At 42.8% G+C, this 14,143-nt stretch overlaps 1 protein-coding gene across 11 annotated transcripts in view; it reads left to right on the plus strand.

The window, feature by feature from the left end:
- Nucleotides 1-13,527: 13,527 nt before the first annotated feature.
- The window catches only part of FAM114A1 (family with sequence similarity 114 member A1), a 76,002-nt gene continuing 75,386 nt past the window's right edge, over nucleotides 13,528-14,143 (plus strand). For 2 of the 11 annotated variants that reach the window (XM_054553827.2, XM_063723798.1), the window contains exon 1: nucleotides 13,587-13,646. The gene's annotated coding sequence lies outside the window, so the exon portion shown is untranslated. Of the gene's footprint in view, nucleotides 13,647-14,143 lie in introns of all 11 variants that reach the window. The other 9 variants (XM_063723797.1, XM_063723800.1, XM_024246144.3 and 6 more) reach the window with 8 other exon arrangements.

The following is a 14,143-nucleotide window of genomic DNA, read 5'->3' on the forward strand; positions in this document are numbered from 1 at the left end:
GAGATAGAGAATAAAGCATTTAGAAATAGGTTTCCAGAATACCTGTTATTTTTACTATAAGATATTTAAGCATAAAAAGATGAAGGGGGTCAAAGGAGGATTCTTGTTTCTTAAAAGATTTTTTAAAAGGCAAGACTTTTTTTTCACCTATCAAATAGGGAAAATTAAAAAATATAATATCCAGGTTGGCAGGTGGAAACTAAAATAAGAACCCTCATTTACTACTTAGGCAGGAATGAAAAATTAGTACAACTTTTCTAAAGGGTAATTTGGTAATTTATATAAATTTCTTAAAAATATACCTTCCTTTATTTTAGCAACTCCACTACAAGGAATTTTCTAAAAAAATAGTCAAAAATAACACACGAAAGATACGACTATAAGGATACTCAAGACATAATGAAATATTGAAAAAATCAGAATGTCTAGTGTAGAAAATGATTAAATCAGTTATATATAATTAAATAATAGACAGCCTCAAATACTGTACTTTGAAAAAATGATAATGTTAAATGAATACAGTAATAGAAAATTATGGCCGGGCGCGGTGGCTCACGCCTCTCATCCCACCACTTTGTGAGGCCAAGGCGGGTGGATCACGAGGTCAGGAGATCGAGACCATCCTGGCTAACACGGTGAAACCCCGTCTCTACTAAAAATAATACAAAAAAATTAGCCGGGCGTGGTGGCAGGCGCCTGTAGTCCCAGCTACTCGGGAAACTGAGGCAGGAGAATGGCGTGAACCCGGGAGGCGGAGCTTGCAGTGAGCCGAGATCGTGCAGCTGCACTGCAGCCTGGGCGACAGAGCAAGACTCCGTCTCAAAAAAAAAAAAAAAAATGTTATATGTAGTAAGATTCTAATTTTGCAAAACATGATTAAAACCTGACATATACATAAAAGCTAGAGGACAAAAAAAGTGATGAAATATACCAAATACTAATAATAGTGGTTCTCTGAATCTCTGAATTACAGATGAATTTAATTTTCTTTCTTATACTTTCAGATATCCCTAAAATGTCTCATTTTGAACATCCTTTATAATCCAAAAAAGTTATCGTAAGGCAATTAAAGAGTTGTCTTTATAGCTGTGTAAAAATATTTTATATTTAAAGAAAGTGCTTGTTTTATTTGGAATATTAAAATGTAAAGATGGAGAACTTTCAGATAATAGTAGATAACTGACATTCATAGATGAGGACCCACCCTACAGGTCCCCGGCAACCAGACCCACGGTGTCTGGGTTCATGGGACTGAAAATCAGTCACCAGGTGGAAAAGCTGGTCAGCTGTCCTTATAGTATCCTGCCACAAAAACGCAATATTCCTCCAGAGGCGTTCATACCCTGAGGCAGTTCTTAGGGTATACACTAAATGAACAAGATAGTAACTTTTATATTTATTGGGAAAAAAGGAGGGAAAAATGGGAAGATGAGAGTGGAAGATTAGAGAGTTCACAGTTTTTTAAAGAAAGTAAAAATAAATAAACAGGTAAAAGCTCTTGATTTTTTAAATGCATCAAATAAAAAGGGTGAGGAAATAGATGAAATAAGCTATATGTCAGAAAAAAAAGGTAGACAAGACCTATAAAAATTAAAACTACAAGCAACAAGAGAACAGAAAAAAAAAAACATTAAGCGAAATAAGTGGAGGAAAGATCACATAATCAAGTCAACAAATAGGCAAGAAAAACATTGTTTCATTTGTCAAACTGAAGGTGGAAGGACCTGGAGGAAGGCAATTGCTAGACTGTGCCAGATTCAAGGTTGTGAAGGGCTTGGTCCCGGCCACTTCCTCCATTTAATAAATGTTTATTCAGAGTCTGTTTTTCTGCCAGTGCCATGCTATGCACTAGGCACCAGGGATATAAATATGAATAGGACTGACATAATTCCTGCTTTCAAAAAGCTAATGAATTAGGGACAGACACAGACCAGCAAACTATTATAGTGACAAACGACAAGGGAGATCAAACACACGTCTGCTGTAAAAACATATAATAAATAAGTGCCATATCAGCGGTATATATAAATTACTGTTAAATGTTACTGAAAACAATAAACTAGAGAAAGATGAAAAGAGAAAATTCACTAGGCCAAAGCAGAAGAAATAAATAACATTAGTTTTGTTCCTTAATTATCGCCACAAGCGCTAGTTGTTTTTTATCTTTTCAAGACAGCTGTAAAGACACTGCTCTTCATCCTGCTTGTGAAATTCAAAGGACATTTGCAACATCTACAAAAAAAAACCACTTCAAATCATTTTGCAAAAATTTCAAGGAAACATTACCTATTTCCTGTATAATGAATGGTTAGCAAACTTGCTTACTTGAAGCACCTGTGCCATAATGTGAAAAAGCCACAGAAGTCTTTTTACTTACCAAGATCTCTTTTTCAGAAGAGAAAATAACTTGTAAATGAACGGAAATACAATTGAAAATGCTTGACAAACACAAGTTCTTAAAGTTGAGTAAAGTGATACCTTAGAAACAGATTGGTGCCATCTGTTGGCCCACACTGGAATTACTTCTACGTATATTTTTACCTTTCAAAGGTCTGGAGGTGAGTTAGCAGTTTTTTCTGGGCTACAGACAAAACCAGTAATCCAATTTTCTAATTCGTGTGAGGAAGCAACTTACAAACATTTCAATGTGAAGAAAAATATTTTTCTAAGGTAATATTTCTCTGCAAGAGTTTGCAGCCTGGTTATTACATTTGTCACCTGAGTGGAAAGTTATTTTAAACAGCCTGTTTTCTATTATCACCATATTTAACATTTCAAGAATAATTGCAGTTTCCCTTATCAAGCAATTTTGAGCATTATTTTAGCTGGATGAGATACTTTAAAATAAGATAAGTATAGTTCCACAATTTAGGTTTTTTTTTTTTAAATCAACTTCTAAGGAAAGTTTACTGGTTGATTATATTTATGACTACATATTTGGCCATATCTAGGAGGAATCATACCCACATTCTGATCAACATTTGGTGTTATTAAATGGTTTAGATTTTAATTTAGGAATAATAAATAACACTGAAATCCTGCAGGACTAATTTAAAAATCAATTTTCTAAAGACCATTTAGAAGAATTTCAGAATTACATTAACAAAGGCTGATTACCAGAAGTCTCTGGTTAAACAGAGACTTCTGGTGGACAGTTAACCCTTTTCTCCAGACTTCTTGCTTAACTGAGTTCTGCAAAGGACAGAAGGCATGAGTGAAATAATCATTCTATAATTTATCTCACTGTCTGGCACGGTCTCATCTTTATTTAAAAAAAAAAAAAAGTTAAGACCTTACAATTTGGCTAATGACAAAGTTGGACATCTCGGTAAGCATCACTTCTGCTTTCAGGAGGAAGAGAAAGGCTGGCTTCTTGTGATTCATCCTTACTCATCAAACATAACAGGAAGTCTCCTCAGGCCTGGGGAGGCTCAGTAAGGAGTGGATGGATCTCTGCTCCACTGGCAAAAGGAGACAGCCAGAAAGCAGCAGGTATCTGTGACCCTGGAAAACCAGATTTGTGAAACAAGCCAAGGGAAAGGGCTGGCTGTGGCTCTGAGGGAATTTCAAGTAACCATGGACTAAAGTCTTAAGAAAACACACAACCATCACTGCAGATCTGGGCACACTGACATGTCTCATTAGGAGATTGCATCACAACACCAATGTTCAGGAACAAGGACACTATTCTTGTCGAGGCTGTCATAACTCAGAAACGTCTGCAAGGAGATGACAAAAACACAAAAATCAAGTAATAGCGAAGACGGCAATGACAGTTAAGCAAACAAAGAAACAGACAGTAGTGGGCCAAACCTCCACTTGGCCACTTACTGTGAGGCTTGGGACAAGTTCTTTAACCTCCATTTATTCATCCACAAAATGGGAGTACTTTTAGGAAAGATAATGCATTTAAAGTGGCTAGAATATTGACTGACACAGAAGAGAAGTCATAATAGTAAGGAGTTTGGTGCAAATCATATGGTTTTTTTGTATGCTGAGCGGTAAAGATTTCAGGATATACTACGAAGTGAAGAAAATCAAGGTGCAGCCTGGGCACGGTGGCTCATGCCTGTAATCCCAGCACTTCAGGAGGCCGAGGTGGGTAGATCACCAGAGGTCAGGAGTTCGAGACTGGCTTGGCCAACATGGCGAAACCCTGTCTCTACTAAAAATACAAAAATTAGCTGGGTATGGTGGCAGGCACCTGTACTTCCAGCTACTTGGGAGGCTGAAGCAGGAGAATCACTGGAACCCAGGAGGCAGAGGTAGCAGAGAGCCGAGACTGCGCAACTGCACTCCAGCCTGGGCAACAGAGTGAGACTCTGGCTCAAAAGAAAAAAAAAAAGAAAAAGAAAGAAAGAAAATTAAGGTGCAGAACTGTAAGGAGTGTATGACATCAATTGTATAAAATACAGCCATTTACACAAGTTATCTTCTTGCCAGGCATTGCTGTGACTACTTTCCAAGTATTAACTCATTAAGGTGCTGTGAGATAAGTACTGTCACATCATCTCCACTTAGCACCAGGGCAGGAGCAGCTGGGTAATGGTTCCAGCTTGCACTGCTGGTCAGTGGTGGTGGGGCTGGGATTCGAACCCAGGCAGTTTGGCCCCAGTGCCTATGCACTTAAGCATCACATCATGCTGCCTTATAAGACACCCTGTGTCCTCGTAAGACACACAGAGAAGAGAGACACAGAGAAGCAGAGCATTTGCAAACAGAGGCAGAGACTGGGGTATTGCAGTCACAATGCAAGGGATGCCTGGAGCCACCAGAGGCTGGAGAGAGCATCACCCTATGAACACCTTGATTTTGAACTTCTGGCCTCCAGAACTCTGAGAGACTAAATTTTTGTTGTTTTAAGCCACAGAGTCTGTGATGATTTGTCGTGGTAGCCATAGGAAACTTAATACAAGGGTCTACTACATACATATGTTGATAGAGGTATATGAATCTTTTTTTCTCAAAGGATACATAAGAAATGTTCACCTTTGAGCAGAAGAACTAAGAGAAAGAGATTATTGGCTTTTTTTTTTTTTTTTTTTTTTTTTTTGAGACAGGGTCTCGCTCTGTTGCCCAGGGTGGAGTGCAGTGGCACGATCACAGCTCACTGCAGCCTTGACTTTCCCCGCTCAGGTGATTCTCCCACCTCAGCCTCCCAAGGATCGGAGACCACAGGCATCCACCACCATGCATGGCTAATTTTTATATTTTTTTGCAGAGAGAGGGTTTTGCCATGTTGCTCAGGCTGGTCTGGAATTCCTGGGCTCAAACAATCCGCCCACCTCAGCCTCCCAAAGTGCTGGAATTGCAGGCTTGAGCCACCCCACCCGGCCTCTTCACCATTTTATGCTTTTTGTCCTGTTTGAATTCTTCACTATATATAGATATGTATATATATCTTAATTTTTAAAAAATAGTGTCACACTGGGATACGTATTATAAACATAATCTAAGGCCACCAAATATACTGTCCCAATACAGACACAGGCAAAACATTATTTTGATGATTTTTACTTTTTAAAAAATGTTGTCTTTCTCCAGATAATTAATAAATAAATATTAGTGTCTGCCAACGGCTTTAAAGTAAGTTCTGGACAATTATCAATATCATAAGATACACATACAACAGAGATAAGATTGATAATTTTGGCTGGGCGCAGTGGCTCACACCTGTAATCTCAGCACTTTGGGAGTCCGAGGCAGGCAGATCACCTGAGGTCAGGAGTTCAAAACCAGCCTGGGCAACATGGTGAAACCCTGTCTCTACTAAAAATACAAAAATTAGCTGGATGTGGTGGCTGGCGCCTGTAGTCCCAGCTACTCAGGAGCCTGAGGCACGAGAATCACTTGAACCCAGGAGGTGGAGGTTGCTGTGAGTCGAGACCGTGCCACTGCACTCCAGCCTGGGCAACAGAGCGAGACTCCATCTCAAAAAAAAAAATTGCTAATTTATATATTAAGTATTGATGGTAAACCTAAACTTCTCTGCTGAATTTAAAAAAAAAAAAAAGGCAAGCCACCGACTGGGAGAAGGTATCTGCAACTTGCATAATCACAAAAGTGTTAATATACAAAATATATAAAGATTTCCTGCAAATCAATTTTAAAATGACTAAAGACCCCAATGCGGGGAAATGAGCAAAGGAGATCAACAGATGGATAACAGAAAAGGAAACAGAAATAGCTCAAACACATGGAAAGGTATGTATCCTCATTAGAACATGGGAAAATACAAATTAACACAACCAGGAGACACTATTGTACATCCCTAAGGTGGACAAAATTTAAAACATCTAGTAATACCAAATGGTGGCCAGAACATGAAGAAACAGGAGCGCACATACACGTCCAGAGATGCTGATGTAAGTGGTCTGGGAGGGGCCGGGCATACGTTTTATTTCGAAAGCTCTTCAGGTGAGTCCATTTCATTGTAACCCCATGAAGATCAGGGGACTGAGACCTACACGCTGGCCTGAGCACAACGCCCTCTAGTGGTCTATATCTTCTTGGGTGCACCCTTCACACACCAGAGCCTGGGAGGTGGTGCAGGTGTTCTTGACTCTCACTGCTACTTCCAGATCACTTTCCTTCCTCCAAACGCACCCCTTCTCGTTGCAGTCATCTACTGAGCCCCATCACTTCATCAAGTATTCTAGCAGTACTCACTATTTCAATCCCATACCACCCCTTTCATAATTCTAGTGATTTCCATAGCTACATAGAGACTCTTCCATTCGCCTGGCCTCTGAGTTCTTGGACATTCTCTCTTCTAATAATCTTGTCCTGCACCGTACCTCAGTCACGCATTCCCTTATTATATCCTAGATATCATTATTAGCAATGGCTGCACCCCCTCCATAATCTCAGTTGCCTGAATCCCACTTTCCATCTCTCACCTCCAACTCTTCCTCCAATGCCAACGATTCCCCAATCCCACTGCACTGGACTGAAAGATCATGCTCCATCCTCTTCATTATTCTTCTGCAGCTACCTACTCCTCTTTCCTCAACCCAGTTTAAATCCAACTCTCCATTGGACTACACTGAGCTTGAGCAGCTGAAAATAGTTGGAGAAAATACACACCCATGCTGACTGGCTTACTTGAAATGTATGACTGGATCCCAGCCTCAAGAGACAGCAGCCATCCTCCTACCCTCCTTACTACCCTTCCCTAGCCCCTTCACTCTCCTACTGTCCTCTCTCACACCTCCTCTTGTCTCTTTCACTTCCAAAATCTCCTTCTTGCATCTGGGTCCTCTTTATCTCTCTGGCATGGAATACCCAAGGCTCAGTTTTGGACCACTTCTTTTCTAAATCCATGCATTGTCATCCAGGTCCATGGCTTCAAAACCATCTGCTTGCTGATGTCTCCTCAATTACCAGCTCCAGCCTAGACTTCCCTGAACTCCAGACTCTCACATTCAACAGCCTACTAAATAGTTGCGAAAACATTCTTGTTGAAAACCAACATTCTCGCGCGATGATGCTTCATTTTCACAATGAAAATAGATGCTACCAGAGGAGCATTTCCACATCTTCCCCTGAAATTCTACAAGCCTCCCCTGCACAAATTCTACCTGAACTCTCACTGTCCTTCGGAATGAACTCTCTGTGCCAAGAGCCAGCTCCTTCCCACTGAGCACTGGGTCCCCTTCCTGCTCATCTACTCAAGGAAGTCACTCTTGCAATGATCATTTCTCTACTGTATCAACATTTTTCTGCTCTGATGTATTATTGCAATCACAGTTTTTTTTTCTTTTAGATAAGGTTTCATTCCCATCACCCTGGCTGGAGTGCAGTGGCACGATCTTTGGCTCACTGCAAACTTCACCTCCCAGGTTCAAGGGATTCTCATGCCTCAGCCTTCTGAGTAGCCTGGATTACAGGTGTGTGCCATCACTCCCAGCTAATTTTTGTATTTTTAGTACAGACGGGGTTTTGCCATGTTGGCCAGGCTGGTTTTGAACTCCTGGCCTCAAGTGATCTGCCCGCCTCAGCCTCCCAAAGTGCTGGGATTACAGGCGTGTGCCACCACACCTGGCCCCAATCACCTTTTTATTTATTTATTTATTTTATTTTTTTTTTTTTTGAGATGGAGTTTTGCTCTGTCACCCGGGCTGGAGTGCAGTGGTGCAATCTCGGCTCACTGCAACCTCCGCCTCCCAGGTTCAAGCAATTCTCCTGCCTCAGCCTCCCGAGTAGCTGGGACTACAGGCACATGCCACCACGCCCAGTTAATTTTTTGTATTTTTAGTAGAGACAGGGTTTCACCTTGTTAACCAGGATGGTCTCGATCTCCTCACCTCACGATCCACCCATCTCGGCCTCCCAAAGTGCTAGGATTACAGGCATGAGCCACTACACCCAGCCTCCAATCACCTTTTAAAGCAATAATTTCTCCCATCTAAAAAAAAAAAAAAAACAAAACTCCCTTTGAATCCACAACCTTCCCCTCCTTGCTCCTCTGTATACCAGAACTCCTTGCAAGAGCTGTTTACTGACTATCTCTAATTGTTCTCCTCTCATTCTCTCAAATATACTTCAGTCAGGTTTCCTTCCCCACCAGTCAGAAGAAATAGCTTTCTCAAGGTCACCAATGATCACCACATTGCCAAATCCATGGTCAATTCTCAATTTTTAGCTTATTTGAACTATTAGCAGCATTTAACACAGTTGAAAGATCCTGAAATGTTTTCTTGCCTGGCTTCTTAGACCCCATATTCCTACTCCCCACTCTCCCTTCCCTGAATTTCCTGCTAACTCATTGGCATTCCTTCCCAGTCTCCTTCTGGGTCCTCTTTATATCTCTGGCATGGAATACCCAAGACTTAGTCTTGGACCACATCTCTAACTCCATGCACTCTCATCCTGGTCCTTCAAAACCATCTGTTTGCTGATATCTCCTCGCTTACTATCTCCAGCCCAGACTTCCCTGAACTTCAGACTCTCACATTCAATAGCCTGCTAAATGCTTGCTAAACCATTATTGTTGCAAGCCAAACGCCTGAATCTTTACTACCTCTAACTCCAAACCTGCTCCCTCTTGCATCCTTCCTCATATCAATAAATGATATTTCTACTCTTCCGGTAGTGCAGACTAAAATCCTTGGAGTGATTAATGATTACTTTCTCTTTTGCTCAAACTCTACGTTCAATCCATAGGCAAATTTTGTTGGATTTTTCTTTGAAATATGTCCATAAGCAAACACCTCTCATGTCCCCCACTACTCTCACGGTGGTGAAAAGCATCATCATCTCTCACCTGGATAACTGCAAAGGTCTCCTAACTGGTATCCCAGCCTCCATCCTTCTCTCCCCTCCCACCTTCACCCAATCCCATATGGCTAGAGTCAGACACTAGACTCATACTCAAAAGCCATAAGGATGCCAGTCTCTCTCAAAGTATAAACCAAAATCCCTCTGCCCATCTCTCAGGCTCCACTACCTTTATGGCCTCATTTTCTTCTACTCTTCCCCATCCTCCCTCTGCTCCAGCCACACTGGCCACCTTACCTTTCTGTGAATGCATCATCCATGCTCCCAAACTGCCTGAGACTGTCTACAGATATGGCCACTGTTCATTTCCTTACTTCCTTAAAGTCTACATTGCAATGCCACTTTATCAGTAAGGACTTCCTTGACCACACTTGGTCCTACCCATCATTCCCTAAACCCTGTAGATTCTATAGCCTGCTTTACTCCACCACCTCATATAGACCCTCTAGTTAGGGTCTATCTCCCTTTCTATGGAGTGTAAGTTCTTGAATACCAGGAGTTTGCTTTGCTTCTTTTGTATTCCAAGCACCTACAGCCATATTTGGTACACAGTGCATGCTTTCAGAAAAGTTATGTTGAATAAGTGGTTGACCCATAATGAAGGGCGATTCAGCAATGTCTAGTAAAGGGGAACCAGCTATTCCATTTCTTGCCTAGATACTAAAAAATATATTCAAAGGTGGCAATTGCAACATTATACATAATTGAGTGAAATATGAAACACAATAAAGTAGATCAATCGGGAAATAAATTGTGGCATATTCATACCCTCCTATGAAGACTTTGAAATGAATGTGCTAGAGCTACATGTGTGAATACGAATGATTCTCAAAAATATAATGCAAGTTAACAAGCGTACAGGATGTCCTTAATATTCTAAAACACTGAAAAACAATTATATATGCATTTGTGGGTGAGGACATATGCAGCAAATGTTTAGAAATATGAATGAGAGGGGGCTGTGCATGGTGGCTCACACCTGTAATCCCAGCACTTTAGGAGGCTGAGGCAGGAGGATTGCTTAAAGCCAGGAGTTTGAGACCAGCCTGGGCAACACAGCAAGACCACAACCCTACAAAAAATTTAAAAATTTGCTGGGTGCAGTGGCACCCTGTGATCCTAGCTCCTTGTGAGGCTGAGGCAGGAGGATTGCTGGAGCCCAGGAGTCTGAGGCCGCACTGAGCCGTGATCACAGCACTGCACTCCAGCCTAGGTGACAGAGTAAGACCTCACTCCTAAAAAAGAAAGAAAGAAATATGGGTGGGAGGGATATACAACCACCTCAAGAAAGTGGCTACCTGCAGAGATGGTGGACAATGGAAGGGATAGGATTTCAAACATATCTGTAACATTTTTTTCTTTGCAAAGAAAATTATAAAATAAATACTGCAAAAAATTTTGTTAAATCTAGATATCATCATAGTATTTCCTACATTTTTTACACAAATAAGTATTTACCATATTATTCTTTATTTTTCTATATATTTTAAATACTCTAGAAAATTTTTAAATGAACTTAAAATGTTTTGCATTGCAAATAAAATGTCTGAAATAAAATCTGGTAGTTCTGGAAGCAGCTACATGAGTAAAAGGGAGAAATTTGCAGTTGGCAAAACAAAAAACAAACTTGTTGCCAGGATAGTTTGCTTTATTTTCTTTATTGGATAGGTATGGTTTGGGTCAAAGGAGAAGAGGAACTCAGCCCTTTAAAAAGAGAACATCTGATTGGGCTGTTACAGCTCAGCAGGGAAGGGAAGGCAGGTTAGCAAAGGTGCTTGCTGTCTCTGGGCAGGAGCAGAAGTCCCAGGCACAGACGTTTGTGTATATGCTACACCAAAACACACCTGTTGCAACTGGAACATAATTTGATAATACTCGCAAAGCCAGAACTGGAAGGGACAGTGCCGAGCAATGCTCTTTATTTTAGAGGTGGAAAAACTGAGTTACAGAAGCCATGTGTTAGTTAAGATTCAAAGTCTCGCTCAATTCAAAAAGGCTATTGATCTCAATTTAAAGCAGTTTCCACCCACTCTCACATTAAGATAACTTTCTAGTTTTTCTATGAATTTAAAAATAACAGGCTGGGTGTGGTGGCTCACGCCTGTAATCCCAACACTTTAGGAGGCCGAGGTGGGCAGATCACTTGAGGTCAGGAGTTCGAGACCAGCCTTGCCAACATGGCAAAACCCCGTCTCTATCGAAAACACAAAAATTAGCCAGGCATGGTGGCGGGTGCCTCTAATCCCAGCTACTCAGGAGGCAGAAGAATCGCTTGAACCCAGGAGATGGAGATGGTGCCACTGCACTGCAGCCTAGGCCACAGATCAAGACTCTGTCCTCCTAAAAAATAAAATAAAATAAATATTCAGTAGCTCAAAAAATTATTAATATAAAAATATTTAATAAAAATATTAAATAAAAAATATAGCCGGGCACGGTGGCTCACGCCTGTAATCCCAGCACTTTGGGAGGCCGAGGTGGGTGGATCATCTGAGGTCAGGAGTTCAAGACCAGCCTGGCCAACATGGTGAAACCCCATCTCTACTAAAAAATACAAAAATTAGCCAGGTGTGGTGGCACACACCTGTAATCCCAGCTACGCGAGAGGCTGAGGCAGGAGAATTGCTTGAACCCAGGAGGCAGAGGCTGCAGTGAGCTGAGATCACGACACTGCTTTCCAGCCTGGATGACAGAGCAAGACTCCATCTCAAAAAAATGAATTAATAAATTAATTAATATATATATGGAAGAAACTGGAATATAAGGAGCAAACTAATTGTCTGTCAATAGGAGAATGATTGAATGAAATATAATTACAAGCATATTGCAATATATAAGACAAGTCTTAGAAGAGTGGTTTTGGTTGATATGTATTGACCAAGAAAGATTATTATAATATGTAATAAATAGGGGGGAATTTACAAAATATGTCAACATCTCACCATTTTTATAAAAAAGAAAACAAAAAGCTGTTTATGCATACATGCATTTATATAAGCTTAGAAAAACTGTGGTAGGATCCACACACTATAAAAAATGGTAGTGATATTGAAGGGGAGAGACTGAGGCTATTTTTTCTTTAACTTTGCATTTATAATTCTTTAAAAAGAAGAAGGGATGGAGTGGGAGAAAGAGGAGAAAATTTGCCTTAAACACATCGCTCAGAAAGAATCACTATTTTTTTTTTTTTTTTTTTTTTTTTTTGAGACGGAGTCTGGCTCTGTAGCCCAGGCTGGAGTGCAGTGGCGCGATCTCGGCTCACTGCAAGCTCCGCCTCCCGGGTTCACGCCATTCTCCTGCCTCAGCCTCCCGAGTAGCTGGGACTACAGGCGCCCGCCACTACGCCGGGCTAATTTTTTGTATTTTTAGTAGAGACAGGGTTTCACCGTGTTAGCCAGGATGGTCTTGATCTCCTGACCTCATGATCCACCTGCCTCGGCCTCCCAAAGTGCTGGGATTACAGGCGTGAGCAAGAATCACTATTTTTAAATTGTATTTCCTCCGACTTTTATATAAAATACAAAATTGTTTACAAAACTAGTTAATACTATAAACACTGCGTTTCCTCCGTATCTGAGTTTATATTAAGCCATATTTGAGGAAGGCCTTAATATGTGGCCTTCCTTCCATGTCAACGAATTCTCATTTTTAAGGGCTACAACATATTCGATGTCTGAAGTTACTGTAGCTTACTTCACCAATCTTACTGGGGGACATTGAGATTGTCTCCGGCTTCCCCCCGCAGAAACAACTACAACAAACATCCTTGTACATACATGTTTGCTCATTTGACTGCCTACTTAGGACAAATTCACAAATGTGGAATTCCTAGGCCAAAGCTAATACATCGGAGTTTTGACCCACAGCCCCAAACTGGCCTTCTGGAAAGTGGGTTTTCGTTGTTTGTTTGGGGTTTGTTTGTTTGTTTTAAATCTATCACACTCCCACCGACAGGGCAAGGGAGTGCTGCTTAACGCAGAATCAGGAGCTCAAACTTTGGCTAAACTTGAGCGACCTCTTCCCAGTGACACGGCAGGGGTTTTCCAAGCGCTTTTAAGGAAAGGAAAGGGATCTGGCGAACCCCGAGACCCACCCTCCCTGGGCTGGACGGGGGGCGCGCTCTGGCTCTCCGCGCTGGCACAGGGGTGGGACAAGCCAAGTTTCCAGGAGGCTCGCCGAGCGCGGGCCCGGCCCTCGCAGCGTGGGGGTGGCCGGGCGTCCCCGCGGCGCTCCCCGTGGGGCGGGGCGCAGGCGGGGCGGGGCCCCCTCTCCAGCCGCCCGCCCTCTGGCCGCGTCCCCGCCGGCCCTGCAGACGTGGCGGGGCGGGACCCGCCGGCCACTCCCGCGCGTACTCGGCCGCCTGAGCGGTAAGAGCCCCGGGCACCCGGTCCCCATCCCCTTCCCCGGGGGGCGGGCGAGCGCGGGGGCGGCCGCCCGGGGGTGGTGGGAACACCATGCCTTGGCGCCTCGTCCCGGACCCACGAATCCTGCCGTCTGCGTTAGTGAGAAGCCGTGGTCAGGGAGGACCCGGCTCTGGGGTGAGGGTCTGGGGCGGCGCGGCCGAGGGCCCTGCGTGGGTGCGGGCGTGTGAGTGTGTGTGTGTGAGTGTGTGTCGCTCTGGGTCCACGCTCATGCACACACCCACACGCCCACACTCAGGGTCTGCCCCCTCGGCCGGCGTGAACCTCCGCGGAGCCTGCCTGGATCTCCCAAAGTATCCAGTCCTGGCACCAAGCAAGTCTGGAAAAGTGCCCCCAGTGGCTTGGGGCCAAGTCAGAGGCGGGCTGCAGGGTCCCCCAGCCCGGGCACGAAGGGAGCAGGTCCCTGTAAGACAGAGGCCTCGTCCCAGGGTGCGCCTGCCCTC

The sequence above is a fragment of the Pongo abelii genome, chromosome 3, assembly GCF_028885655.2.
Source record: "Pongo abelii isolate AG06213 chromosome 3, NHGRI_mPonAbe1-v2.0_pri, whole genome shotgun sequence".
NCBI classification, from domain to species: Eukaryota; Metazoa; Chordata; class Mammalia; order Primates; family Hominidae; genus Pongo; species Pongo abelii.